The sequence below is a fragment of the Diabrotica undecimpunctata genome, chromosome 6, assembly GCF_040954645.1.
Source record: "Diabrotica undecimpunctata isolate CICGRU chromosome 6, icDiaUnde3, whole genome shotgun sequence".
In the NCBI taxonomy this organism is placed as follows: Eukaryota; Metazoa; Arthropoda; class Insecta; order Coleoptera; family Chrysomelidae; genus Diabrotica; species Diabrotica undecimpunctata.
This window is the reverse complement of record NC_092808.1, coordinates 45,237,165-45,264,365: the sequence shown is the minus strand read 5'-3', so window position 1 is coordinate 45,264,365 and position 27,201 is coordinate 45,237,165.

Sequence of the window (27,201 nt, the reverse complement as noted above, 5' to 3'; positions counted from 1 at the left end):
ATCTCTATTCCTGTTGTGATTTTCATATGTTCTATGTTGTGTGTCATTCCTGTTATCGTAATTTTGTTGTCTATTGTAATTATTGTAATTTCTCGGCCTATATTCGTTTGTTGATCTGGGATGTCGGTTTCTCTGGTCATAATTTGATGAATACCTTCTTTCCGGTCCATTATATTGGTCATGTTGTCTTCTATTTCTCATTTCTTTTCTTTTCGCTTCTTTTAATTGAAGGAATTGGCACAAACTATCAATATCTTGTAAGTTTCTCAAAATCACGTGATCTTCCAACGTTTCCTCAAAATGTCTGCTGATCATTTCTACCAGCTGTTCGGTAGAATATTTGTATTCTAGATATTTTGAATTGTTATATATCTGTAAAGCATATCTTTCTTCAGATATTCCCATTTTTTCGTGATATTTTCCATTTTGTAGCTCTTGGTTGATTTCTCTCTGTTTATTTTTCCCCCAGAAATAGTTGAGAAATTTATTTTCAAAATCTGTCCAATTTTCAAACTCATCTTCCTTGCTTTCATACCATAACGCTGCTCCTTCTTTCAAATGGTTTCTAATTGTTTCTTTGCAATCGTAAAAATATCTAATATGTTGTAATTTGGTTTTCAAATTTTTAACAAACGGTACTGGGTGTGTTTTCCGAATATCCCCGCCAAATTGTATTTTCGCCTCGCTTGTTCCATGGATGATAACTTCTTTTCTCTCTACCCCTCTTAGTTCAATTTCTGCCATTTGTTTTTCATTTTGCTTTAATTTTCTTTCTACTTCCTTCCTGTCTTCTTGTAGCGCCATTTCAAATTTTTCTTCTAACTGTTCTAATTCCTTTTTCTGGACAGTCTTACTATCTTTCATTTTAGTTTCTATTTCTTCTCTCTGCATCTCTAGTTTCCTCTCTGTTTCTTCTCTGACTTTTTCTAAACAGACTTTTACATCTTTTTCATATTTATCCAAACGCTTTTCCATTTTCCTATCATTTTCTTCTAATTTTTGTTCATAGTTTTCCAAACGCTGCTCTATATTTCTGTTATTTAGTTCTATTGCTTGCCTTGTTTCCCGTTGGTTTTCTTCCATTGTTTGTTTTGTTTCTGCCATTGTTTGTTTTGTTTCATCCATTTTTTGTGACTGGAGTTGCATTAGTTGTAATATATTATCTATTCCTGATAGTTCTTTTCTCTCCTCAACTATTGTCACATTTCCTTCATTATCCGATACTTCTTCCAAAATTGTTTCATCTTCTCTGTTATCCTCCTTCCTTTCCTGCATTTTACTTTGTCTCCTTGTGACAGACATGTTGTTATTTTTTGTTTCTGTTTTTGTCCCCGCCAAATGTGAAATTTTACAACACTCTATATGTTTCAGAACACGACAATATTTCTCCCCAAATGTATTAAATTTTCACGACAAATATCAAATATGCAATCAGTAAAATTCAAATAATTCAAAATAAATATCAAATGTACGATTGGTAAAGAAAATAAAATCAAATAATTCAATAGCAGTAAATATCCACTAACTACGATCAATCAATAAATCAAATTTATATTCCCTTGAAAAATTGTCAAAATACTTTCAAATTCAAATTCCCTCAATGTTATATGTTTTTATCTCTGGATCACTTGTACTTATTCCAGATCTCTTTCCCTTCCTTCAAATGTAAAGCTGCGATATTTTCAAGCCCCACGTTTTGGAAGCCAGTTATTGTGATATTTAAAGTCTTGGTGCGCCAAGCAATAATTAGCTAATTAATTTTTTTGATTAATTAAAATTATTTAAATGATATGATTATGACTCTATCACAATTTTTAATTCTTTTATCTCAGAGTTAAATTCGTGCTTCAATATCTATGCTATTACATGTGAAAGATAAGGTCCAAAGAATACCGGAATAATAAAAAACATATGTGATCTAACACTATATATTGAAATAAAAATAATGAAATAATTCACACTCAAAAGTTTTCAATAAACAAATCTCATATAATGATTCTCAAAATTTTGTTCTACGTACGTGAACAATCAAAATTAATGGTACAAACACTATTAATTGAAATCTCAAAATCCCAAACTATTCTAACTCTCCTAATCAAAATATTTATATCCTTTCTAAATTAAGTGTAAAAATTGTGTTATCAATAAAAGAAAAAACTGCAGATAACAAAAATATCTCTCTCTGATGATGAGTGGTCCAAATCCTTGTTCCTTGTAGACTATATTATCTCCTCTCAACCGCTCCCTATGTAATCAGCAATCGTACAACAGATTGTTGCAAGTATATCGTCCTTAATGATCTCCTTCAAAAGCACAAATCATTCAAATTATGATAGCCTTTCTCCTCTCGATAAACTGAATCTCTCGTTGGCCCGAGTGAAAAATGACTCTTGGAATATCTTCTCTTTACGATAAACTGAATCTCTCGTTGGCCTGAACAGTGACTCTTGGAATATAAGTAGAAAAATATGACTTACAATATTTTGCTGCTTCAGCTTCTGTCAGATACACTAACTCCACAAAAACTCACTAACATTCAACACTACTGCTTGCTACATCTCGGGAACCGCCAGAGAACAATCACTGTTCGTCTTACAGACTTGGAAAACCAACTGATTATCTTTTATCTCTCCTAAATCTAGCTAAACTTTCATTCCTACATACCTATTCCACCTTTTTCAATCTCCGCCAATCAAAACTCGTCACAATTCCCCCCTTTTTTCATTTCGATAACAAACAAATTTTTACCTATAATTATAAAATTTCCTAAAACTTATTTACAAATAATATTTTTCTATAATTCTTAAAAACTTACAAAAACCTCTTTCTAAAATCTCTTCTATTTGTCTCTAATCACTGCATTAATGTATTTGGAAAACCCGGTTCAATTGTCTTTGGATTTCACTTAAAATTATGCGGGTCACTCAAGTATAACAAAGAAATAATTTATGCATAGCTTACATTTTGTTTAGTACAGGTAATCCAATTCTGAATTATTTTAATGTTTTTTGAACTTTGAAATATTTTAAACAAACCAATATTTTTCTTGATTTTACATATCATAACAATATATATATATATATATATATATATATATATATATATATATATATATATATATATATATACAGCGAAACGATAGAAGATTTTAAACAAATTTTAAATTTATAGTTTGAAGGTTGATAAGGGCTACATTTTAAAATTATTTTGAAATATATAGGGTGTCACAATAAAGTGCGGCGTATCAAAGTTATATTTTTTTATGGGACACCCTATATTTTATTTCATTTTCTAATTGTCGGCAAAAAATAAGTTATAGTTTCATAAGACTTCCCTATACCTATGTACAGAGTGTTCTGAGTTATGTGGAATATCGATGGAAGGCAACCGTATATATGTATTTCTGACTATTGGTCGTCTTCAGTACGGTGCAGCCAAGTTAGAAAAGGAGCATGATAACTTGGGAAAAGGATCACTACAGGAGCGATGCGACCAATTTGTGGCATTAGAGTTAGAAGACCCTGATGGTTTCCAGGGCAACAACTAACAATAACCACGGAGGAAGCTACAGCTACCTGGGGAAAGGAATGCCAAACGTTGAAACGTTTAAAACAAATGGAACATGCATATATATATATATATATATATATATATATATATATATTTACTCACCCTGTATATGTATATGTTCGAAAAGTCAAATTATTATAAAAATTAATATAAAACTCACCTAGTTTCTGGGTTGAACGGCGTCGAATTTGAGTATACCAAACTTTCGACTTTCTATCTCGAGTCTTCATCAGGGCACAGTATTGCAGTGAACAATGTACAAGTAAAGTGCCCTGGGGGCTCAGAAGACTGATACATCGACACCGACAGCAAAAGAGGTGATTATCTAGATACCAAGAACCAGCAAGAGGAGAAAAGGACCACAAGGGACAAGATGGAGGGATGATATAACCAAACCTGGTGAAACATATTGAATGAGGCGAATGTTAGATAGCGATCATCGGAAAGAACTAGGGGAGGCATATATTCAGAAACGAAGTATATAAAATACTAAGAAATTGTAATTTTGGATAAGCCTTTTAATATTTCATCTAGTTTGCAATGCAGCATGAATTCTGGTATATAATTCCTGTAAATATGACTTTAGCGGCCATAAACACGTTCTAATACAAATTTAACTCAAACAAGTTTGTATTTTATACTTCATACACCGAAAGTTTGTTTTATTTCATCAATTACTGGCTTTACTCGAGTAACGAGCTGTAGTTTTACAGTAATGAAGCTTTATAACTTTAATTCTATAGTTTCATAATAACCATTCAAATTTTCAATTAAACATGTTCTTATTTGATTTTAGTACAACGTTTTTGTTGTAAATAAGTTGGATACTGTCTATTTATGTAATTACAAAAGATTTTATTCTCTTTGAAAATTATGGAGTATAATTATTTTATATAAAATTTTATAATACAATAATTAAGGCTTAAAATTACATAGCGTAAATACTAATTTGTTAGCTAAATTACTTATTAGAACTGAATTTAAAATAAAGCACCTACAATTTATTCCGCTTTTACAGAAAATTTTTATACTCCGAAACATTCCAGTCCACTTAAAAATAAACAAAAGCATCTTCATTATATTCTATATTTACATTCTGAAACATATTTAAATCAACTCGAGTTCATAAAGAACTCTCATAAATCACGACGAGGCAACTGTAACTACTGAATATTCATACCCAGTTACTCACTAAATTAAAAATCCCATTGCATTATTTATGAATCGATCTCCCCACTACTCCCACTATAACTGGCAAGCTTGAATTAACGTGTGAGCCAAGTCGAGCAGACGTGATTATCTTGATCGCGGCTGCTGATTGGTCGGTAGTGGGAACACCTGTATCCCGGTAGGTCATGGTATACCGGTTATGAGATATGTACGTCCGTCCGGAGTGTGTACTGAATACACAAGCAGTTTGAACTTTATTATTGAGATGTTCTCTGTTTCTGTTAGGAAACTAACTATCCTCGGATATTAATTGAATGTAATTACTAATTATACTAATTTACAATTCGTATTAATATTTTTATTACACACAATTTCCTTTGCAAATTTTATTTACTATTATATGCCTTTACTACCTTTACTTTTATTTACTATTATATATATGCCTTTGAAAACATAATTTCTACTTCTTCTTTACGCCCCTTTTCAAGGCTTCTTGACGTGGGCGATTAACACGGCAAAATTTTTATCTCTGATAATGACATTTTTTCATGAAGCTTGTTTTTTGCCAATTCACGTTCGATCTTCGATTTTCCCCATCATTATCAGTTGGAAAATATTGTAGCGATTTTTTTAAGTGATGATGTTTAACACACGAATAGAATGGTCCAACCAGGCAAAATACGTAGAAGTGCTAATGGACACACCACATGTCAACAGCGCAATCACTATGAGCAACATGTTAACAAGCAGTCATACCTCGTATTGGACGAAATAGCACGTCATGCCTGTAAAAAAAGTAAATAGTGGAAAATAACATCATCATACATAAGTCATAACATATTATAAATGTGTAACTTGGAGCCAAACCTGTAAAGTTAACAGGAAGAAAATCCAAATATCACAATACCATATTATAAGGAAGGCTATGAACATCCCTTATATGTTTGCGAAAGGTTCGTATACAGAGAAACCAAAGTGGTAAGGATCCTATATAAAATGAACGATAAAGCGCATAGAATCTTCAACGCACTAAGGCTATGGCTCCACGAGCGACAGATTGTCGCTAGCAGTTGCAGTAAAATGTAGCTTGATAAATGAAAACAACAGCAGTGATACTGAGTGGCTCCACGCGCTGTAGATTGTCGCTTCGTTTCGAGACCGAGACGCGTCGTCAAGGACGTGTCGCGTTCGAATAGATCCGGACCTATTTTTTAGCAGTAATTTGTCGCTTGTAGCGGTAATTGCCATTTAATCGGATATTTTTGTTCTTGTTTGTTTATTTCTCTGTGTTTTTTAAGTTGTTTCTTTGTTTTTATAAATTACTTTAAAGTTTTTTCATACAATTTTGTGTCTCAAATCGTAACAAAAAATTATAAGTTCTAAGAAAGAAACAAATCCAATATTTTCTTTATCGATATTCTAGATAACAAAAATCAATGGATGGTTTTTTTTTTCAATCCCAATTAACCGTTCAAACTGTACTTTTTAATAGATGCCATTATTAAACAAGAAAAAGTTGAATAGAGAGAATAAACAGTTTTTATTGGTTTCCCGAAAATCTATTTTTTGGATTTCCTTCTTCGAACTGGTGATTCATTTCTATATAAGTGGTTGTCTAATTATGTCATATTAATAAAATTTTAATAATTATTGTTTATAGTAAAATTTTATTATCCTTCAGTACTAATGTTTCGTTTTCGATAGCTTGGCGTGATTCACAAATAAAAGAATTCAACAAAGCAGATTTTATGTCGCATCAGAATTTTTAAATTATTGTAACATAAAAAAGCAAGTTAGATATTGGAAAAGGAAGATTCATTACATCAACCCAATATGATAAATGAATATAATCGACATATGGGAGCCGTCGATCTACTTGATAATTCAGTAGCTAATTACAGAATACCCAGAGGTAAGAAGTGGTGGCGGCCCCTTTTTATTCTAATGAAAGTTAAATATTTTGTTTTTTTATTTTTAGGTAGATACATGTATAGGATTATAAAATATATAATTTGAAATCTTACTTTAAGGTAGATAATTGCTAATTTTTCTTTTGGGCTTAGGATATCACGCATTGATGTATCCTGTTTTCGTATGACATCTTCTATTTCACATAATAAAAAATTAAAAGAAGACACTGACATCCTGTAATATTCAAAAAACTTGTCAGGATATTCTTTTAATTTGTTGTGTAAAAGAAAAAATTTTCCCTCTGTCTGTCTAGGCACTAAAACAGGGTGAATCTACCATTTCCGTTGTTTTTTAACCCTACGTCGACGGCACAATGCCAATATTAAAGCAACTTTTTGTTGAAATGATAGATTATCCGTACTATATTATGGTATTATCGGTGTGAATTTATTTTACTTATTTATTTATTTATTTATTTTATTTGCTATATACACGGACATTATATAAACGGACAAGATACCACTAATTGTAGCTGCGTCATATTAACGCTCATGGAGCCACTACAAGACCAAAACGCGGCGATATGCGCGCTTTAAACTGTTGCTCGTGGAGCCATGATTTTACTGCTTTACTGCCGCCGTAATTTTACTGCTACTACTAGCGACAATCTGTCGCTCGCGGAGCCATAGCCTTAGTTATTATCCGAATGAAAGTCTAAGGAACTTGACGAACTACAATGAAAACAGACTGGCCAGACATAGATGACCTAGATATTAATTAGTTGATAATCAACAAGAAGATTGAATGAAGAAAGAAAAATAAACAGTTAGTAACATAGTAGACCTAGCAAGTCGAGTGGTTAGAATAGACTAGATGAGGTAGGAATACGCAAGATAACTATACACTGGGAACATATGCCTTACCCTCTAATTTAAGTATAACTTCTCTCCGTTTTTCTCTCCCTTTCTCTCCGTACTTATCGAAGATTAGATATTAGCAAGGCTATTCAAACTTTATCTATAGCTGCTAAAAACAGTTTGTTTGTAGTGCAACCAAACCTTCTTCTTATAGTTCTGTACACCTATAGTGCGTTGGCAAATTATTTTAAGCCTAGACGTCTGTCTTTTGCGGCATGCATAAGCTCACCAGTATTATTTATGCCTGTCCAGTTCTTTATATTCCGTAGCTACGACATTTGTTTGCAGCCTACTCCCCTCTTGCCCTCAATCCTTCCTTGGATAATTATTAGTACCATGGTACGCGGAACATACTTCACAAGGTCCACATTTCGAAGGCCTCTAACTTGTTAACACCTTCCGCACCATCGTATCCACGTATGGATATGTTTAGGTATGGCGAACTTTACCACGTTATCCACATACGAATATTCATATAGGGGATATTAATGCACTCTGTAAAAGTGGTGTAGGGCTCTGTAGATTAATTTGGATCGCAGTAGGACATGAATATCTATACGGCGATATCATGGTTAGCCATTTTTTTTTAATTCCCAGAATAATGTAAACAGCTCAAGGTCGACGTTAAATCTGGTGGCAACCCAACGCAGCGGCAAGATATTTATTTAGTGCACATTTAGAGTTTGCTGAGAGAGCACGTGTTATTTTTCTTGCCTGTTAGGTACGTAATTGTGTTTTATATTAGTAAAAATGGATTTGGATCTCGAGAGTGCAAGTGATTGCAGTTACGAAATGTCTAATAGTGACTTCGAGAGCGATTCCCACAGAAATTATTCATCAACGGATGAGGAAGAAGTCATTTATGGGGCTGGATAGCCGTTACGGATCTGTCTGATGATAAGCTTTCAAGAGATATACCCGAATTTCGCTTTGACTATAACTTTCACCCAGCTATTGACTTTCAAGATTGTATGGAAACTGTAAACTGTTTTGAGGCATTTGTAAGTAAGACCTGATAAATATTTTAATGACAATCCATATGAAGAAATGTATGTACTTATAGCGCTATATTTTCTCGGTGGATTGACCAAGTGTCCGCAAATTTCAGATTATTGGAGTACAGATAAATAATATGCACTGATCCTCCAGTGCATATTTTCATAAATCTGTTATGAGCAGAAATCGCTTTATGGAAATTCTCAAATTCCTTAGATTTTCACCACAGAACTTGTCAAAAGTAATGCACCGCTTAGTAAACTAGGCATTTTTATAGCTCTTAGATCCGTTTGTCTTTGCGAGTTTCTACTGACACAAAAGACTTTCCTCACAGGTACCTACTATTCAACCAAATAGGGGCGTTCCAAGAGAATTAACATTTGTTTTGTTCACAAGGTTTCTACTTCACTACAAGGACAAAAAAAAGTTTATCTGTTTACCATTAAACATACTGCAGGATTTTGCGAAAGCGATATTTTGTAGGAGGAAATGTTCTCTATTATAACAAACCGAAACATATTGAATTTTACAATCAAAATATGATCACTTGATGCAGTGGACCAAGATGTTGAACCGTACAGTCCTTTGCGAACATCCTACACGTGGTTCACAAAAATAGGTTTGCACTCTGCTGCCGGGGGATACTTCTAAAATATAGTAAAGGATATTAAGAAATGAATGATAAAAAAATCAACCTACATCAGGGAAACCGTTGCATGAAATGCCGATTTTCCAAAAGAAATTGGACAAAAAAGAGAGCTCTACGAAAAGTTTGTGTAATTTGTAAAAGACGTGTAGTGCGTAAACTAACGAGAAAGTGTTGCAGTGTTTGCACAGACAAACCTGTTCTTCGCTCAGCGGAACATTTTGAAAGTTTTCATAAGTAATTAAAAACAAATATTGTTTTTTTATTTTTTGCTTTATTCTAAGTATAATTAAATTGTTCACTGTCTTTTTATATATGTTTTATTTTGTAATGTTTGGCGTGACTTTATAAATTAAATACATAGATACATTTTAATGATATCTAGATGTGGATATTTTCGTAGTACCAATTGATATACAAGGGTGGATATAGTGGTACACAAAAATATCCTTATGTGGATATTCTGGTAAACACTATAAATTGTCATATAAATTCAAATTGTTTCAAACATTTTTTTGTCCCACATAGGTGAATATCGCTTGTATTATACATCATAACTATCGTAAAATGTATTTTTTTTTTTAAAACTTTTGCTGGTATACAGCTCCCTACCTCAAAAAATAGCCTGGAGCGTAAGGGGTTAATGAAGGATATTTTTAACGTCCATATTCCCATACCAACAATTTGGCAACTAAACCACTCATATTTTTCTCATCCAGGGCATTTTCCGCGGCCCAGATTCTTTTATCCTTCAACCTTTTCCTGCAATATTATGTTGTAAAAACTGTGCATTTTTGTACCCGCATTAGATGGCCAAAGTTTTCCAATTTTTTCTTTTTTATTGTAAGTATTACTTCAGACCTTTTGTCCATTAGCCGTAATACTTAGCAACTTAGCCAACCCAACTTATTCTTAAGTAATACTACTTTAAACCATTAATAAATGTTTTGCTGAGTTTTGGGCTATCCAAAAGAGGATAGCGAGGAGAATAGGCCTTTTTTTTGCAGTCAGACCAAATGCCCATCTATCCAGCAGCAAATGTGTCTAAGATAATTTTCAACTAATTAAACTACTCTATTATAATGAGTAACAAAAACAGTTAAACACCCAAATATATTTATCAGATTTTAAGTATTTGTGGTATGCATGTTCACTGTCCCTTACTAGTAAAATGGTTCAATTTTTACCTTGATTCGTTGACTTACTGCAGAAGCTAGTATAATAATGTATTAAGGACATAAGATTTTTTATACACTTATTGTAACGCCTTGACATCGTTCTGATTATGTAGTCGATATCCTGTTAAGGTATCTCAATGCAGGTTACTGCTACTTCGAGAGTAAGAGCTGCTAAGATCTGTAAAGGGTATTGCAAATTTAAGAGCCAGCGAGCTATCATGTCACAAATAGATTAGGCGATCGTGGTGGCGAAGGTAAATGGTTAATGTGAATTTGATCCATTAAGGCTAATGATTATCTGACAACTTGGTTTCTGGCATTGTATTGCTAAAAAATCAGTTTTTGGATAATATTTAGGTATGAAATATGATTAGACTCCACTACTTCCTGAATATAGCGTAGGGCTGTCATATTGCCTCTTATGAAAATTAGTGACAATCTACTACCATAAGCAGTAGCAACCTATACCATATCTTCTTCATTGATCATCATCAATGGCGCTACAACTCTTCGTGAGTCTTTGCCGCGTTTACTATTGCCTTCCATGTTTTTCGGTCCTGTGTCAGTAATTCCCATTGTCGCACTCCCATTTTTTCTAGATCTTCTTTGACTGCATCTTTCCACCTTTTTCTAGGCCGCCATACAGACCTTCTTCCCTCTGGCCTTTCCCAGAACACGGAACTTTCTATGGTGTATCCATTACCAAATATTACCTGATTCCATTCCTGGTGCTATTTAATTCTTTCTTATCACCAGAGCCAACGGTTACGCCGATGTTCAGCTGTAAAAAGAAGCAACCAATGTGGGCGATAAGAAAAATGCGTAACTGCGGTAATCTGCGACACACCGTATGCATAGACAAATGCCTTCCACGCCCTTAAACCACTGTTTTGCGATGGTTCTAGGACAACTGAATCGGTCTCTTCCGTCCCCGTCACAAAAAAGTGGTTCTTAATCAGCTACACAAAATTTCAAATTTAACTGGCACCGTAAAGTCACGAAAACTAAATGTTGCTTTATCACCAAACAATTTATGCAGCCACCGCCAAAACTTAAGAGACAAATATGAAAGTTTTATAACTTTTCCATTGCGATATAAGTCGATATGTGAAAAATAATAAATTTTAATAAATAAGGTGGTGCTTACCTTTGTCACTCAGCTTATTTTGAAAAGTAAAAGACCTTTAAAAAATTAACATTTTCAAATTGCCTTCCTTAAATATTAAATTGTCTCCTGTGGAGTGTGGGCCCTACGTTGGGAAACACTGCATTATAGACTTTAAGTGACTTTTGGTGACCTTTCAATATCTATTTTTTCTTTGAGAATCAAGTAGGTATTTTTCAGCGGGCTTAGTCCTAATATTTATAGTAAACATTTATAGTATTTTTAGTATTTCCTTGTTTATGTAAAATACCTAAGTTAGGATATAAATCACGATTTTCTCTAATTACATTAAATCAAATTAATTTTCTTGATTTTTAGACAAGCTATTGTACTGTTTTTATTCCATAAAAAATAATCATAATGAGAAGATAAATAAATATCTAGTGGAAACATATAGTTTTTCAAGATACAACTAAAATTGCTTGATAAGAAAATATCGATTTAATTTATGAATCAATTAAACGTTACACAAAGGAGAAAAAATTTCCACGCCATAAATTTTATCCCCAAAAAGAAATTAATTTTGCAGTGTACAGAAACAATCTTGTTCAAATGCCCACAAATTCCGATAAAAGAGTAATTTCCATTCAGCCAACGTACCGGTAGAAAATCTCAAAGAAACGAACTAGAATTAACCATAGTCCAAGATGATTAATTACTCAAAAAGAATTACTACTTTCAATTAGAAAGAACCACAGTAATTTTTTATGTTAACGTTTGTTAATGACTACTTTTTCAAGATTTTTAATTCCCCATCGGAAACATCCATAAAATACTTCAGGGATGAGTAATTATACACTGCAAAAAAGACTGAATAAGAAATGAATCAAGTTCAAAATGAACATGATTCTATCTATTTTTAGACATTTCTGAGTAGTTTGATTTATAGTGTACTGTTTGTCAAAAATAGCGTGAGATTTGGCGATTTTGTGCGTCTGTCTAGAAAACTAAGTGAGAACGCATTCGGAAGAAAAGAGATGCATAATGCGCTAATCTCTCCTTCCAGCGTTAGTACACTCCGTACAAGTTTATATGAGTGTGAGCCTCATTTGTATAGGAACTTCTCAAATGAAAATAATTTAGTACATTTCGTATTTGTTGTAGAAACATATAAGTATGTTTCTGTAGAATGTGTTGTAACGAAAACATTTCGATAATTATTGTATAACAATTATTTATCGTTTAAATATGAAACGACATACATTTTTCTAAACGTAAAAACGTGTGGTCTAATTATTTTCCTTTTAAATAATTACTTTGGGAAAAAATATAACTGCACTATAAAAGACGTTCCGTCATGACGTTCTCCTTGGTGATCAGGGAGCCTAAGTATGTGAATTTGTCCACCACTTCAAAGGTAGAATTATTAACCGTGAATTAGTGGCCGATGTTTCTGGCTCTATTGTTGGGTGTTGATGCCATTATCTTAGTTTTATTTTCATTTACTTGCAGGACCATATTTTTTGAGGCGTTTGACAAGGTGGTATACATTTTTTCTAGCTTGCGTGTTGTGCGGGTAACTAGATCAACATCATCTGCATATGTCAAAATTTGGGATGATTTATTAAAAATGTTTCCTCTGCTGTCTATTTGGCATCCCTGACCGCCTTTTCCAAAGCTGTGTTGAAAAGGAGACACGCCAAGGCATCTTCCTGTCGCAGCCCAACATGCGTTTCAAATACCTGTGATTGTTCGCCCTGTATTTCGACTTTGCAAACAACTTTACGCATTTTAGCCTTAACCAATCTTATCAGTTTATCGGGGATGTGAAATTCATCCATGGCTTCATACAATTTATTTCTTAGGATACTACCAAGCAACCAAATTAATATCTCAAAAAAATAGTAAAAGTCTAACACTAATTTCAATATTGCCACTTCTGTTAATATTCCTAATAATATCAATGTAAATAATTGTTATAATTGTGTTATTAATATTCATAAGTAGAGTTTTCTACTGTTAAATTCACGAGAGTAACTTTAAAATGTTTATTAAATGTTCATAAGTAAAGTTTATTCATATAATCTTTTTAACATACAAAACGGTTGCAGAAAAAATATTGTACGTAACACGATCCAAAAGTAATTTGACGAGACTCGCAGGATTCCAGGACTCGCCTACGGCTCGCCCTGGAAAATTCCTACTCGTCTCGTAAAATATCACTTTCGGAACTTGTTACGTAAATTACCAGTAATTATTATTTAAATTATAACTGTTTTTATTACATTTGTCGATGTTACTACAGTACACTCCCTCTATAACGACTTAACGAGAACTGAAATAGCAGACTAATTACCTCGTTATAAACCGATCTCGTTATATCAAACAACAATAATACTGTGCATACATATGAATATGTAGTTTTCTAAAACATTAACTTTCATAGTGAAGCCATTCGGAACAATATAAGAATGCTAAATATTGTTTGAATGGCGTTCTTGAAAGAAAGTTGTTTACTTTTATTGTCAATGATATACGTTAAAACAAAAAATCTGTATTCTGTAAATCTGTATAGAGCGTATTTTCAAGGATAACATAAACTATTGCTTCTGCAATATGCGATAGTTTCTTACAACGTTTAAAGTACTTTCCACATGTTGTCTATTAGGACCTTCTTATTATTAGGTGCGAATGGTCAATGGTCAAGTTTATTGCGGACGACAGTTAAAAAGGGTATTCATTTATAGCCACGGCCGGGCAAAAACGTAAAAAAAACCGTTTTTGATCTTATTTTCTCTCGGTATAACCTTTGCCTCGCTATAGAGGGTTATAGTTGAATACAAATTTCACAGGACATCTCATGTACCTCGTTATAAGCGAAACCTCGTAATAACTGTGTTCGTTATAGAGGGAGTATGTATTTACTTTAATTGAAAAAGAACCTTTATCTAAACGTTATTAAATCTTGCTAAGGTTTTTGCCTTTTCGAGGTGGGTCTCCTCCTTTTTGTTGCAGGAGCTTGGAGGAGACGAGCAATGTCAGTTACAAAGTGAATAGAGTGGCAATTAGAGTTTTATTTTTGGTATCATTAGCTTCACAATAGGAACGGCTTATGAATCAGCGTTTTTGGCTAAAAGAAATGGAAGGTTTTTCTTGGGCAGCATAGTATGTATGTGCACTAATCGATGAAAAGGAGTTTTTGGGGTTTCTTTAGTTCTGTCATTGAAGCCATCTATCGTGCATAATACACATCATTTGTATCACCAGACCAAGTCTAATGCTATATTTGACAAGTAATGGCTTGTAAATTTTTATTTTTCTTTCTAATACATATCACGGAATTTAGCTGGTTTATCTTTTATTGATAAACGACATTGCAATTTGCGATACCTCTTCGTGTATTAACTTTTTTTTGTTTTGATATATTACATGATCTTCCAGGAAAATTAGTCCTCGGTCGTAATAGTTTTTGTTCTATATTCTTTTCATTTAACAATTAATTTGGATAATGTTCTATTGATGATTTTTAAATTGTTATTTTTTATTTAACGCTGGAACTAGATATTCTTCTGTTGATGGCGTTCGAAATATATTTTTAATAAGATTTCTATTTTACATAACCTTTATACACGAATATTTCCACATTTATACATGTTTGACGCCGTATAATAAGGCCCGACACAGACCCGATCGCAACATTCGGTTCGGCGTTTAAAGTGTTAAAATTATTGAAAATGCATTTAGAATTTTTTTGAGCAGAATCTGGAGACTGTCCACTTTATTATAGAAGAATGCAGTTAACTCTCACATGTGCACATACCGCTAATTCTATTCCGAACAATCCAACTCGGAATAACATATTCACTGATAGTTTTAAAAATTTACATTTCAAAAATAGCAACATGAAACCACCATTCTACTAAAGAGTAAGGCAGACTCTCATAGGTTAACAAATTCAGATACCAAATACCTATTCCAACTTCATACGAACTCATGCCCCTTGCACAATAAGCATTCCACAATCCGACAAATCCTTAACAATTTTTATAAAAAATGATAATACCCACTCCCTACTCCTTGATAAAATAAATTTCACAACAAATTTACAAAATTTTCTAACTTCTACCACAAATACACATACGCCACTAAAACAACTACTGGGTTTGAGCAGCTGTTGTTACTCCAAACATTACATTTGAATATCAACTCCCAACTTTAAGCAGTATACATCCTGGCGACCTATATGCCATCTATCAAGCTTCCACTTATAAAGTATAATTACCGATTTCCTCCTTTTCCGATACCATTAACAAGCTTTACAAAACACATCCAATTGCTCCTCTAATTTAAAACAAAACAGCCATCATACAAAACAGCAACCGTACTATACAATTTATATGGGCTAGTCCACATATTTTGAAAGAAATGAAGCTGCAGATCGCATATCCCAACACAAGAACCAGTGAAACCGAGTGTGAAATGAGAAATGTATTTAAGTTTCATTTTTCATTTATTCATTATTTGATTATCATTTTTTCATTTTTTCATTTCATGTTTGGATTCATTTATTTAGGTAAAGTTTAAAAATTTGTGGAAAAACCAGTGGGAAAATCAAACTTTAAATCTTTGCAAAAACTCATCTGTTAAACCGCAGAAATATCAAATTTCCAACAGAGCTCTTTAAGTCGTTGTTACTCGACTTCGTCTAGGACATACCCGACTTACTTAACATTTGGTAAAATTGCTCAAAAAAAAAAAAATAATAAATGAAACAAAATTTATCATTTATTAACACCAACATTTAAATAAAAATTATTTTATTTTTACATGTATGTTGTTAATTATCTTAGAAAATATTGAGTCTATTTTTGTCATCAAAGATAGTCCAATAATATTATCAAAAAAAGATTTTTTTTAATAGTCAAATGAGAGTAATTCAAATTAATGTATGCAATGGTAATTGGACAAATATTGTGTAAGGAATATTTCGTAGATAACCATTTTATTGGTTTAACCAATTACTTGAAATACTTCAAAAGTGCAGTACAATTATCATTAAAAAGAAAATGACTATGTTACACACTAACAAGCACTGTGTAATGTTGACAGGCTTCAGTTATATTTGACTGAAAGTTCTTAAAATGTAAGAATACATGAATATAACAAACATTATAAAGATAGAATTTCATGTTTCTTTGATTTTATGTAAGGGTAAATAAATAATGATAAACAGTAGAAAACATTTAAACGTTTTAATCAACGATATTGTGTAATTAAGTTCTTTAATAAAATTCTTACTACAGTAATAGTTTAATAAAACCAAAAAATAATTTAGAAATCTCTTCAAATTTATTTATTTTTTAGAGTGTAGTGTATATATTTTACTGCCAGGTTGTTGGACCAAAGAACGAACTGATTGGATCTCTCCCAGGATTGGAACGTGAGTAGAAATATTTATACGATATTGTCACTACTGAAAAGAATCCATTGATTGATTAGATATTATAGGAGCGTTTCCATGTATTTCGGATTATGTCAAAAACGGTTAAATATGATGTTTTTAGGATTCATACAGCAACACCTTAAATATATTTCTGTACTTGTATATTTATTACATTCGTACTTACTGATAATAATAATCGGTAATACACATAAACTCGGTTCGCTATTCCCAGTCCGAACTGTCTAGTGAATTTAGTAATTAATTTTTTGCACAGTTAGTTACTTTTTGACAGACTAAAAGTGGCTGGAAATTACTATACAACCAAGCACACGTACTCATAGCCAATATTAATAGTAAACAAACTAAATAGTAAATAAAATAGAACTTTGCGAATTACCGACAATCAATATTTATTTATCTGCACCATATAATAAATAGTTATGGTAAATTATAACAACTAAAATATATTTTTTAAATATATACTACCCAAAATTTGATTGGTTTAGTACACACTTCGACTATTTAGAATAATTCTTCTTTTTTTAAAGAAAGAAGTCTGCAATAGTAGGATACTTGAGCTATTAATACTGAGAAGTAGGAATTGTTGTGTCGTAGGTTTCCGACAATGAATCTGTCAAATTATACCCGAGCTAAGCGAATGGAGTATACATACATTCTTACTATTAAGTTAGTGCACACTTTACACCGTTTTAAAGTTCTTAATAAACGAAACAAACTCATTGTTAAATGTGCTACTTCAAAAATAAAGTTTTATTTATTTTATATTTCATTTCAAATTACATGGTCACCTTCATGCAAGAAGTTAATAATTCTTTGGTATTATTTTATATAGCATTAAACCAAAATTATTGATTGTAATAAAAATTACATTTTTTTGCTTTGTTATGTCGTTCACGTTTCAATCAGATAAAGATTTTTATGAACCATACTTTGGATTAGCCATGAGCTCTTCATTATCGCCATTACTAGCAGATATATTCATAGAAGAATTTATCTTCTGCAATCTTTTTCTTTTATTTTAACGTCTTTCTCTACGTCAAGCGAAAAAGATAGTGTTTTTCTAGGGTGAACTGTAGACGCATGTAGGAGTAAAAGGAATAGCATCGTTCAACAGCCTCCAGCAAAAGGCTTTGAATTTGCGGTGTACCTAATTCGCTATCGAAGAAAGGTCTCTTGACTTCTGGTTACTTCGTATAGATGCCGCTGCTAACGTACCAGGCTGTTATTTTAATTATAACGGCAAAATACTAGATTGCATTTCATTTCAGTTTGAACTTCCACATGTGTTTCTGATGAGGAGTTGAATAATTTTAAACATGTGTAGAACAATTCGAATTGAAATGAAATTTTACTTTCATATATATATATATATATATATATATATATATATATATATATTATTGTGATATTTAAAGTCTTGGTGCGCCAAGCAATAATTAGCTAATTAATTTTTTTGATTAGATAAAATTATTTAAATGATATGATTATGACTCTATCACAATTTTTAATTCTTTTATCTCAGGGTTAAATTCGTGCTTCAATATCTATGCTATTACATGTGAAAGGTAAGGTCCAGAGAATACCGGAATAATAAAAAACACATATGATCTAACACTATATATTGAAATAAAAATAATGAAATAATTCACACTCAAAAATTTTCAATAAACAAATCTCATATAATGATTCTCAAAAATTTTGTTCTACATACGAGAACAAACAAATTAAATGGTACAAACAATATTAATTGAAATCTCAAAATTCCGAACTATTCTAACTCTCCTAATCAAAATATTTATATCCTCTCTAAATTAAGTGTAAAAATGGTGTTATCAATAAAAGAAAAAACTGCAGAAAACAAAAAATCTCTCTCTGATGATGAGTGGTCCAAATCCTTGTTCCTTATAGACTGTATTATCTCCTCTCAACCGCTCCCTATGTAATCAGCAATCTTACACCGATTGTTGCAAGTATATCGTCCTTAATGATCTCCTTCAAAAGCACAAATCATTCAAATTATGATAGCCTTTTCTCCTCTCGATAAACTGAATCTCTCGTTGGCCCGAGTGAAAAATGACTCTTGGAATATCTTCTCTTTACGATAAACTGAATCTCTCGTTGGCCTGAACAGTGACTCTTGGAATATAAGTAGAGAAATATGACTTACAATATTTTGTTGCTTCAGCTCCTGTCAGATACACTAACTCCACAAAAACTCACCAACATTCAACACTACTGCTTGCTACATTTCAGGAACCGCCAGAGAACAATCCCTGTTCCTCTTATAGACTTCGAAACCAACTACTCTATCTTTTTTTTTTCCTCAATCTCGCTAAACTTTCTCCCACACACTTATCCCACCTTTTTCAATCTCCGCCAATCACAACTCGTCACAATTCCCCCATTTCTTCATTTCGATAACAAACAAATTTCTACCTATACTTATAAATTTCCTAAAACTTATTTACAAATAATATTTTTCTATAAATCTTAAAAACTAACAAAAACCACTTTCTATAATCCCTTCTATTGTCTTTAATCACTGCACTAATGGATTTTGAAAAACCCCGTTCAATTCTTTGGCTTTCACTTAAACTTATGCGGGTCACTTAAGTATAACAAAGAAATGATTGATGTAAAGCTTACATTTTGTTTGGTACAGGTAATTCAAGGATTTAATAACTTTCCTTCTCCGAAATGTTTGTTGGATATTATCCTACTTATCTGAATTATTTTAATGTTTTTGAATTTTGAAATATTTTTAAACAAACCAATATTTTTCTCGATTTTACATATCATAACAATATATATATATATATATATATATATATATATATATATATATATATATATATATATATATATATATATATGAAATGGAATTATAATCTCATCATCCAAATATTGCCGCGCTCTACCGAGCACATTAGCTGGAATATTAGACACAACCATTTCTGTCATCTTTATATTTTAAAAACTTGTCAAATTTTATTTGTGGTTAGGAATGTTAAACAGTTAGTAACATTAAATGTCGTTTCTTTAATTTCAGGTAAAATTTTGTGTAAATAATGTAAATAGAACATGTTTTAATAAATCTTCAATTTCAGAAACTCAGTTGTGTTACTGATCATCAAAAAAACCTTTATATATACACTCGGGTGCAAAAAAATCGATCCATGGCTATTATTTGCTGAAAAAAGAAAACGTTTGAAGATATTAGTTTTAAATCAGGTATATATGTAAAAGTATATGTTAGATTAAAATAATTTTTACAGATTATCCAAAAAAATCATTTATTTAGAGAGACAAATACTCGCCAAAACTCAAAAATACAAGAATATTTAAAACTTTCTGAAATTAAGAAAAATATTGATAATAAATCAATATCTAGTGTTTCCCCCTTGGGCCCTTATAACAGCCTGTACACGTCTAGGCCTTGAGGTAATTAACCTCTGGATATCAAATTGATCCAATTGGTCCCATATTTCTTAAAGAGCCGCTGTAAGTTCAGCCAAGTTGTTTGGACGGGGTACTCGTGCTCGAAGACGTCTTCCCATCATATCCCATAGATGTTCTATGGGATTGAGATCGGGACTGTAAGCTGGCCAGTTCATACGGACAATTCCCACCTCCTCTATATATTAGTTGACGATTCTAGCATGGTGAAGACGTGCGTTGTCGCCCATAAAAATAAAATTAGGTCCAATGAAAGGAGCAAAAGGTACCACATGCTGATCTAAAATACTTGTTATGTATCTTGCAGCAGTCATAGAACCTCTATCTACAATAACTAAATCAGTATGGGCTTCTGAACTGATACCGGCCCAACCATAACGGAGCCCTCCCGATAACTTATTCTTTCGGCAATATTACATTGAAAATATCGCTCTCCGTGTCTTCTCTAAACCCTTTCTCGGCCGTATGGTGACCTTAGACAAAATCTGGACTCATCTGAGAACAATACATTGCTCCAATCTGCATCAATCCAGTTTTCATGTTATCTTGCAAAAGCAAGGCGAGCTCTGCGATGTTCTAGGGATAGTATTGGAGATAGGGATAATAAATTACTTTCTACAAGTCTTCCAAGAACTGTCCATCTTTGTCATGCCATTACATTTTACTTTTATTATTCACTCGCATTATCCTTTTCCATGTGTTTCAAATGTTTCAACGTTTGGCATTCCTTTCCCCAGGTAGCTGTAGCTTCCTCCGTGGTTATTGTTAGTTGAACTGGAAACCATCAGGGTCTTCTAACTCTCAACGCCACAAACTGCTTGCATTGCTCCGGTAGTGGTCCTTTACCAAGTTAACATGCTCCTTTTCTAACTTGGCTGCACCGTACTGAAGACAGTCAGAAATACATATATACGGTTGCCTTCCATCGATATACCTTTTTTGGTTTTCTGTTTTGCGAGACATGCCATTACATTTGACTTATTTATATATATATATATATATATATATATATATATATATATATATATACAGTGAAACTTGGATAATTCGAATCTCAAGGGACCGTTAAAAAAATTCAAATTATCCAAAAATTCGAATTATCCAAAAATTCGAATTATCAAAAAATTCGAATTAAAAATATATCCACAAAAAACAAAGATGCCTACAAAAACATCTGCAAACGATAAAAATCAACAATAGTTGACCATTTTTATCGCTTGCAGAAATATCGAATTATTTTATCGTTTGCAGAATTATCCAAAAATTCGAATTAAAAATATATCCACAAAAAACAAAGATGCCTACAAAAACATTTGCAAACGATAAAAATCAACAATAGTTGACCATTTTTATCGATTGCAGATGTTTTCGTTACAATTTTTGCCCGAATTTTGTCAACCGAAAAAAATGGGCCAACAAAATTTGGCCAGAATACCAATTAAAGCATTTGCAAGCTATAACAAATGGTCAATTATTGTCGATTTTTATCATTTGCAGGTTTTCTCATTGGTATTTTTGGCCAAATCTTGGCCGAAACAATCGGCAGATAAAAAATTCCCAGTGAGAACGCATCAGTAAAACAATAAAACATTTTGTCTCAAAAAATTTATTGAAAATAAGAATACATATTTGTTACAATTAATGAAAATAGACTAATTTTTTCCAAAGAAATCCGAAATTTTTAGCTGCTTTTTAGAATTTAACTTCTCGGTAATGACAAACGATTCTAAGATGTTCAGTGAACTAAAAATAGAGTGACTTACATCATTTTTACTTTCCAAGTACCGTTTAAGTTGCGTAATATGGTGTGTTGCTTCGGCCGCACTCGGAACATGTATTTCTCCCGCCACTGATGATGCGTCGTCTTCATCACTCTCTTGTTTTTCATCATTGTCCTTAAGCACTTCAGCGATGATCTCTGTATCGGTTATTTCACCACATACTACAACATCTTCATCCACGTTGACAAAATCTTCATAAGAGATGGCAGGATCAGAAATGATGTCCCCCCAGCAGTCAACTGAAAGCAGCTCTTCTGTTAAATTGTCGTCTGTGTTCTCCTCCTTTTTTATAAAACCAGCTCTTTTGAAACAGTGTTTGATCGTTTCAGGTGTTACTTGGTCCCAAGCTTTCTTACACATTCGAGATGCTTGTAGAATGTCTAACTTTATTTTAAGGGTGTCGCAATCTTCCATCAATATGTTTTCAACCAAAAAACGTCTGTAAAAATGTTTAAAATTTTTTATTACACCCTGGTCCATAGGCTGGAGAACTGAAGTCATGTTAGCAGGAAAAAAAATAACTTTTACATTTTCCATCAGTGGGATAGTGGTGTGTGCCGTACAATTGTCAATAAACAAAATAACTTTTCTTTTTTCTTTTATGAACTTTTTGTCTAATTTTTTCAGCCAGTTCTCGAAAAGATCACTAGTCATCCAAGCTCTTGCGCTGCTCACATATTCCACTGGTTTTGACTTGACTTTCTTAAAACAACGCGGATTAGCCGACTTGCCAATCATCAGTAGAGGCAGTCTTTCCGATCCGTCCATGTTTGCACCAATTAGGAGAGTTACTCTTTCTTTACTTAGTTTTCCTCCGTGACATTTTTCGTTTTTAAATGCTAGCGTTTTGTCAGGAGTGCATTTAAAAAAGAGACCCGTCTCGTCAACATTAAAGATATCTCTTTCATCTATACCCTGAATCATCTCTTCCAAATTTTTTTTCCACTGGTTGGCTTCTTGCTGATTAACGGTCCCACTTTCTCCACAAATGGATTTGAAAGAAATTTTGTTGCGTTCTTTAAAGCCGTCGAGCCACCCTGTACTCGCCTTAAAATTATTTTTCCCCATTTGAATAGCAAATTGTTCAGCTTTGCTTCTTGTAAGGGGACCACTCACGGGAATCTTCTTATCCCTAGCTTGTTTGAACCATTTTAACACACAACTGTCTAAATTTGGATTTTCTGGCTCCCTTAATCTTTTTCGATCTTTACCGCACTCACTTTCACTGTTGAGAATTTTTTCTTTATTCTTCAAGTAGGTGGATAATGTGTTAGGAGGAATTCCAAAGTCCCTGGCAATCTCAGATTTTTTCTTCGTCCCCTTTTCTACTTCTCTAATTGCCGCTATTTTTTCCGATAACGTTAAAGTTTTGTATGTTTTCGTATTACCATGCGACGACATCTTTACTCAATACGAAGTGACTTGACGTGATTTGCGGTGATTGCAATTGCAACGCCAACTCATCTCAACTGAAGGGGCGTGCCAGATGGGGTAGAACCTAGGTGACAGGTACGGGTACAATGTACAATGGCCTTGAATGCCTTGAAAACAAGTGGCACGTTAGAACAGAAAAGAATACTACCTCTTTTAGCGGAAATTTCCAGCATGAAATTGGCATTTTTAACTTTTTAACTTGTAGAAAAGTTCGAATTATCCAAAATATAATTCGAATTATTCACGACTTTTTAACATTACTTATATAGGAAATGCTAGGGACCAGAATAAAAATTCGAATTAAAGAAGATTTCGAATTAACGAAGTTCGAATTAAGCAGGTTCTACTGTATATGTATATGTATATAAGCATGATTGCTCTTTCTATAGCCATATTCCTTATTGTACTTTTTATAATTTCTAAATTAATTATACTAAAATGTCTAAAGCTAACAAGCACTCATCTTATTTAATATTTCAATAGAAAAATAAATTACGCTTTATCGTGTCATCTAATTTCCTATATTTTCAATTCAATTGTATTATGTTGGTAGTTAGAGGTGATTGGCATTTTGTTCTAACCTATTTCATAAAGTCAATACTATTTGTTTAGCGTCAGTAATAAAATACAAAGAAATTTAAATATAAAAAAGAACAGTGGAAATAAAATGGATATAAAAAATTACTTAAAAACGCAGACTGGAAAACTACGTATCAAAAAGGTTTTTAAGGCGCGAAAAGGGTTGCTTGAAAAACTTGTTTTAAAATCATCTAAGTACAATATAAACAAACAGATACTAAGTATTTTACTAATGATCTATTGTAGTTTTGAAACTTTCCTGAACCTATGTACACATCAAAGAGTCATATTTATTCGACAGGTATCAAAAACACAGCATCAGATATTTTCTAAATTTTGAATGTTATAACCTAAAAACAAAAAATGCCGATATTATTATGAAACCAAAAATATTATAACAACATATTTATAAACCATTATCTTTTCCAAAAATCACTGCTTCATTTTAATCGGTAAGTTCGAAAACCGTACATGTCCAAAATATGCTTTTTGAGAAAATGAATAAAAATCTTTTAAGACTAAAACTACTCAACATAGACTATCGGTATGCATAGACAAGTTGAGATGTCTTGGTTTGCAATGAGTTTTTAATGGTAGTTGTTTAGAAAATAAAATGCAATACCAATAACAGAGCAAAGGGGCCATGGACTTCTATGGTTTTTGAACTTAACTCTAATATGAAAAGTAAAAGGTAAACAATTTTGAATAAAATCCTTTATAAAAAGGTATATAAAAAACCCAGTTGGGCTATGTTGAATTGACAAAACGTTTTCGGAATAAATATTCCATCATCAGTGTCTAGTTAATACATGGATGTAGCCACTAAATATGTGGGTAAAAACTCTTTAAAAATTATTAAATAAAATTTGGTTTACATTATGTCTAATTTACAGTTAAGATGTTAAAGTTACCGTTGGGTTGGTAACATGGCGACATATGACTCTACATTAGTTGCGAGTCCTGAGACGGTATGTCTACGAGGACTTTCTCAAAGCAACTGAGTTGCAACAAAGTTGCTTTGACAAAGTCCTCGTAGACATACCGTCTCAGGACTCGCAACTAATGTAGAGTCATATGTCGCCATGTTACCAATGTTAATTTTATAAGTAAAGTTTATTTATATATATTCTTTTTAACATACAAAACGGCTGCCGAAAAAATATTGTGCGCAACACGATCCAAAAGTAATTTTACGAGACTCGCAGGATTCCAGGACTCGCCTACGACTTGCCCTGGAAACTTCCTACTCGTCTCGTAAAATATTACTTTCCGAACTTGTTACGTAAATTACTATTTCCGAATTTTTTAGCCTGTATTCAAGCATTACTTAGATTTTTTCTGTCTTACGGGGATCATTTTGGGCCACTCTCCCCTATGTTTTATTTTCTATATTATATATTTTGTTTTATCCATATATAAGTATGTGTTTTTCTTTACTTGTTTATACGTAATAAAACTTACACTGCTCTGCCTTTTTTTAGTTTAAGTTATGTATTTTGTTTAACGTTACAATTAAGTTTGTATTTATTCTGGTCAAAAAGACTATAATTATGTTTCGCATTACCACCAAAATTACAACGTTTTAGGTTAAAAGGGGTAATGTTAAAGCAAATTCACTAATTTTAGTTATATAATTTAGACAACACGCATTTTTGCCATCTATTATGTTTCACTGTTAGACGTATAATAAACATATTTTTATCTCAGCATATTGTTACCCTTATATTTAATTACGTTTTATAATAATACCCGTTAGGATATAATCGACCCTAGGAACTTTTTAATAAAATACTTTTCATGTATTCAATACGTTTCTGAAATAGTTTGCTCACTTCCAAAGACAAACTTACGGTAAAGTATTTCTTATCGGTTTACTCTTGATGTTCTTATATTCAGTGTCAGCTTGGAGACGTAAATATTGACTCACTTTGCTTGAGTGGCCATTAACTGTATAAAATCAGAAGTGTCCACATTTTGATATCAACAGGTAATTTTTATAGAGAATCAATCGATTTTAGCTTTTGTTACCATTTGAAAGCTCCAATAAATCTTAAAAAAAAAAACGGAATTTGGCCTTTGGGTTGACCTTTCATACTCATGAATAATAAATAGGTTATAAGTAAATACAAGTGTTTTATATTATACGCTCTGTTTAATAATTTACACGTGTTCTTTTTAAAGATTTTTACATTATTTTCAATATATTCTTTTATGTAACCGTTGTATTTTCGTTTCTGGTTTTAGATGGGTTAGTTTCTCATGTTTGCTAATCAAACGTTACACATCGTATTAAATAATATCTTAAATCCATTCTACAGCTTCTTACCCATGTTTTTTTTATATTCCTCATTATTAATTAGTTTTTTTAATTAATATTTCTGCGTGGTCGACATATCGTTATTATCTTATTATTGTCTGTGATTTAGCCCTTATGTGAGCGAAGTGGTAGTAAGTCCTCCTTGATACTTAATGAAACTTCATGCTTAGGTATTGAAATGAATTTTGATACATTCTTTAACGTAGATGATAAGATTATTATTTACAAATAAAAATTCAAGAAATAATAATGAATAAAAAGTGGTTGTATATTGGGCAAACCAGTCAACCGCTTCAATCCAGAATTTGTTCTCACAAATATGACAAGAACAACATCACTGCACTCACAAAAAATGAGAATGAGAAGAAGCATAAATTTGACTTCGGAAACATTAAAATTTTAAAAACCGAGCAAAACAAAAGGAGGAGGGAGATATACGAATCGATAGAAACAAAAAGAAATACTAAAGCCATCAATGACAAAAAAGATACACCGAATCTAAATAAAACATATTTCAATTTCATTTCAATATTAATAAATATAACACAATAAAAGACTCTTAAAGCTATAAAATATATCTACTTTACCTTTTTCGAAAACACCAACGATATGTCCATATAAAAATAATTATATATTAATGAAAGTAAACCATGAAAAATCATATATCAATTTCTTCT